Genomic DNA, 5,254 nt, shown 5'->3' on the forward strand with positions numbered 1-5,254 from the left:
TCCAGAGCTTTGGTCTCCAGCGAGGGCTCTACCATGTCAAGCGTCATAATGACATTATCATCGCTCAACAGATCAACTGAGCAACCCTCCTCCTCATCCGCGCCTGGGCATGGAATGTCGTCCATAACCACGGTTCTTGAGGGCATGTGGATTGTCAAAGAGGCCCTGCTCATAAAGTCCATCCCCAAGACAAAGGGGGATGACAAGTTGCGGATGACAGCAAACCGGTGATAAAACCTTTTGTTCAAGAACCCTATGGGCAGCCATGTAACACCCTCCGGAAGACAGTGAGCACCGTCTACTAGGCTCACCGGTGGACCCATCCACTGGTGGGTCCTGTTGGGAGACAAGTTGTTCTCCAAAATGAGTTCAGCCCGCACAGCAGACAGGGATGCCCCCGTATCTAGCGTAGCGTTCACTGCCACTGAGTTGAAGTTAATTTTGGCTTTCAGTGGAGTATTCCAGTGTGCTCCAGACTCTACATCTTCCATGTGCCCCACGATGCCTTGCACAATGTGGTGGGCATCATGCGGGCGAGGCATACTTTGCGAATGGGGGGAGGGCTGCCTCATTGAAATGTCCTCCCCCCCCCCGGGGGTTTCCCGACTGCTGACTGGCCGCACGAGCTGCCGGCAGGAAATCAAGCCCCTCTGCATCGGCCGGTTCCAGGCCCGGCGGTGGGCCTGGGAGAGGTCGGTGGGAGGTTGCCCTGGGTCTGGTAGCACCTCGGTCTTTTAGGCACCCAGGTGCAACTTGGGCACATGCGTGTGGTAAACCCGGGCGGGAGCACTTAAAACAATGTGGTTCTCTCGCACTTGCAACACTAGGGGATGAAGTAGGGGTTGAGCGCCAACTGGCCCTAAGGCTGTGTGGAGCTCGTCGCGCGCCAAGCAGTAGGTCCATAACCGACGGGACCGCGCGTGCATCGCATAACGCAACCCGATACTTCTCCAATGAATGTTTACATATGAGCTCGATCTGTTCATGCCCGGCGGGGGCACCTTAGCTTATTAAACTCACCGAGCATGTGAGCTACAAACGCCGGGAGGGGCTCCTCTGGTGATTGGACGCGATCGAGGATGCCCCGCCAAACATGCTCTTGGTTATCAGCTGACACAAACACTGATTCAAAAGTTGGTAAAATGTGCCCATGTAGTAATGTGAGAGCTGAGGGCCCTAAACCATTTACTGGGCTCTCCCTTGAGGAAGTGAGGGAGCTCCCTCAGAACCTGTGAGTCGGTTAGGCGCAGTGACAATCTGTAGCTGTCCACTGATTGGAGCCACTCCTCCGGTGACACTCCACCATCACCAGCGAACACTGGGGGCTCCAGCTTGGCCTGGTGCAGCGCTGCAGCGATCATCCTCGATGTATTGCAGAGTTCTGCCGACTGACGCTGGAGAAGCACAGGGGCTCCATGTTAATCCTTTCTGCGTGAACGGTGTGGAAAAAGCCACTGGGTTGGGGGTCTCTGTGGAGATGTTTGCTCCCCGGTTCCCTCTCGTGCCACCATCCAAGTGCTTCAGAAGGCTCTTTTGTAGCTCCAGCAAATCGTGCAAGCAGACTCGCAGTTTCTCCACCTCTTCTTGCAAGCTTTCCACCTTAAGGTTGAGGTCATGAGGGGTAGAGCGAGGGATAATGTACTTTGTCAGGCTGGGAGCTTCAGCATCCGAGTCGTAGCCGCCTCCCTCGCTCCCTGTGTCTGGGTAAGACGCCATTTCAAAAGTATGGCCGAAACAACTCTCTCCCACAAAAGTTATCGCAAAGTGAAAGAGCGTTCACACACAGTACCTAAGCGTTAATATCCGTCAGACAGAGAGCGTCCGTGCACACTCTGATGCTTCGATGCTTCACACAAAACAATACGTCCCTCTGAATGAACACTGAGTCAAAGTCACCGTAGCGTTAGCCTTAGCTTTAGCACCGCCGATGTCTTAACGGTCCAATAGCACTGAGTTAGCGGTCCAACGGACCATACAGTTACTCACGGAGCACTCTCCCTCTGCAGGCGAGCATGTCAAGCAATGGGTCGGCGCTCTTCCGTGCCTGCAAATATCGTTGAAATCACGGGGAGTCGGCTCCTTCACGGGGTCTTATCGGCCCGTCCAATACAGCCAGACGAAGAGAAAAACAAAACGCCACCTCAGCCGAAGTGTCGATCGTTGAAAAACACGGGAAAAATATCCGAGCCAACCGTCAGTCGGTCCGGATGACGATGAAGATCCAGAGAACAATGTTCGGTTGCCACTTTGTAACAGCAGTCTGGCGAGGCGGGAGCGGCTAGCAGGTCCAGCGGGCATGTGGTGTGGAGGTTAGTTGAAATACCCGAAGCCAGTCAGTTAAATCCAATAACAGACCTTTATTCACTGACAGCAACATAAGACCATACAAGCCAGGTCTCCACGGCTCTACTCTGTCCGTACATACATGTGTGGGGATCGGTAGTCGCCGTCGCCAGTTGGTCACAACGGTAAGGTTTCCTTTCAGAGAAAAGAACATGAGCAGCATGGAATGGCTGCCGCTAACAACAGCACACCCACCAGGAGACTCCCACAACTACTACAATAGTAGGGCAACCCCTCCTAGTGGTGCTATAACCCAAAAGGGTTGTTACAGACTCCAAATCTCCCGAACACTATGTTGATTTGAGAACGCAAGACCGAGACCAAGACCGAGACCAAAGTCAGTCGAGACCAAGACAAGACCAAGACAAAAGTCCGTCGAGACCAAGACGAGACCAAGACAAAAGTCCGTCGAGACCAAGACGAGACCAAGACCATGTAAAAGTGGTCTCGAGACCAAGACCGGTCTCGAGACATCCAACTCTAGAGGGGACCTTGAGAAAATGTAGAGGGTCACAGCAACATTGGTTTCTATGTTAATTGGGGCACTCAGGGAAATGATCTGATACCGATACAACATCCGAGATCTCTGTCCAGAAACCCAGAGAGATATGTCCATTCACATATGGAAAACAGAAAAAGAAAATGTTTCCTTTTCAAGATGTTTCGTTAGCCTTTTTCATTCACTCTAATTTTTTTTGCATGTATAGTAAGCCTATACTAGTTCAATGATTTAAAAACAATGCATGGGCAAATACACTGAATTGCCCAGTGATGTAAACATCAGATCAGATGTTTATAGGTCAGATTTCCTGAAGTTGTTTACCTGTTAATTGAGATCCTAATGAGTCCCATAGAGGATGAAAGATTTCTCATAAAACAAAGCCATATAGTCAGTCACTTACCTTCTTAGTTTAGAGCTGAAAATATATTACTCCAATACAGTAACAGTTGCCTTTTCATTTGTTATTCATGAATACAGTTTATGTAATATAGTTCCATAGTCAGTAACGTTTTTGTTTTTGTCAATGGATGTTGAATTAAATGTAACATTGGTAACTTTTGGTGGGTTTGCAGAATTGCACAAATACAGGTATCTTTATTTTGTTGTTATATTCACATTATATATTCTGATTCTCTGCTGTAATTCCACTATAGTGTGCCTTATCTGGACTCACAAAAACCTTCATGAGCCAATGTACATTTTTATTGCAGCTTTGTTAATCAACTCTGTTCTTTACAGCATGACTATCTATCCAAAGCTTTTATCTGATGTTTTGTCTGAAAAGCAAATTATATCGTATCCACTTTGTCTTTTTCAAGGATTTTATATTACACCTCAGCTGGGTCAGAGTTTTTACTGTTGGCAGCAATGGCATATGACAGGTATGTGTCTATATGCAAACCCCTGCAATATCCAGTTATTATGAATAGAATAACTATATATGTCTGTCTGATTTTAGCTTGGCTTATACCTGCTTTTGAAACCTCAGTGCTGGGTGTGTTGTATTCTAATGTAAAACTCTGTAGTTTTACTCTGACAGGAATTTTTGTAACAATTCAATTTACAAGCTTCAGTGTGTGCCGTCAGTCGCAATATCTATATATGGTGTGGTCATGTTGATAAATATTGCCATTCTACCAATGCTTTTCATACTTTTTACATACATAAGGATTCTCAGAATATCTTACCATTGTTGTAGAGAAACAAGGAGAAAAGCTCTAAAGACATGTTTACCCCACTTGCTGGTGTTAGTCAATTTTTCTTGTTTTATTTTCTTTGATGTAATTATAGTTAGACTGGATTCTGATCTATCGAAAACTCTTCGTTTGACATTGACGTTTCAGTCAATTTTATTCCATCCTCTTTTAAATCCAATTATATATGGACTCAAAATGAATGAAATTTCTAAACATCTCAAAATATTGTTATGTCTAGTTAAATAACACTGAAATGACTGCACTATTATTTATGGTAAATGGCCTGTATTTATATAGCGCTTTTCTGGTCCCTAAGGACCCCAAAGCGCTTTACATATCCAGTCATCCACCCATTAACGCACACACTCACACATGGCATTTATGTAAGTGTTCATGTCTATTCTGTTATTGTTGACATATGTAATGGTCATAAAGCAAAGATATTTAACTTTTTAGACTGATGCTGGTAATATTTAAAGTCTAAACATGTCTGCATTTCATGTTTTTCCTTCTTTTCCATTTATCATTATGAAAATGATTTAGTAAAAAGAGTCAAATTCCGCTGGCCTTTTGTGTGTGTGTGTGTGTGTGTGTGTGTGTGTGTGTGTGTGTGTGTACAGGTTCTTATTATATTTGTGGGGACCAAAATCTGAAATTTACTACACTGGTGGGGACCTGGATTTTGGTCCCCACGAGGGTAAAGGCATTTTCACACTCAAAATGTGTTTTCAGTGTCAGGGTTAATATTGGGTTATGGTCAGGTTAGAGGCATGCTAGGTCTTATATAGTCACAGTTGTGAGTCAGGTGCACTGGCCAACAGCCGTCTGGTCACTGTCGCCTCTCCCTCACCTCTTATGTCACATAAGTTCACCCTTTAGAGTTAGAGAGATTCATTCAAAGAAAGTCATTTTAATCGACATTCAACACATCAGATGCTTGGTTCCAAGCCTGGAGATCCATATACTCTCCTGCCTCTTCCTCTGGCCCTCCATTTTCCAGAAGTCCCTCAACCAGAACATGGTATATTATTTAATCTGGAGACTTCCCAGGTACCACTAGAGGGAGCCCAAGTACCACCAGTGGTACGCTTACCACAGTTTGCGAATCACTGGGTTAGGGTAAGTCATGAGGAAAGCATTATGTCAATGAGATGTCTCCACGAGGACAGCAAACCAGACTGTCAGGTGTGAGTGTATCAAGCAAGTGACTTCG

The 5,254-nt window shown here is 45.9% G+C and overlaps 1 pseudogene; it reads left to right on the plus strand.

Annotated features, from left to right (window-relative positions):
- Positions 1-3,368: 3,368 nt before the first annotated feature.
- On the plus strand, positions 3,369-4,287 carry LOC120433490 (annotated as a pseudogene).
- Positions 4,288-5,254: the final 967 nt, after the last annotated feature.

The sequence above is a fragment of the Oreochromis aureus genome, linkage group 16 (genome assembly GCF_013358895.1).
Source record: "Oreochromis aureus strain Israel breed Guangdong linkage group 16, ZZ_aureus, whole genome shotgun sequence".
Classification (NCBI taxonomy): Eukaryota; Metazoa; Chordata; class Actinopteri; order Cichliformes; family Cichlidae; genus Oreochromis; species Oreochromis aureus.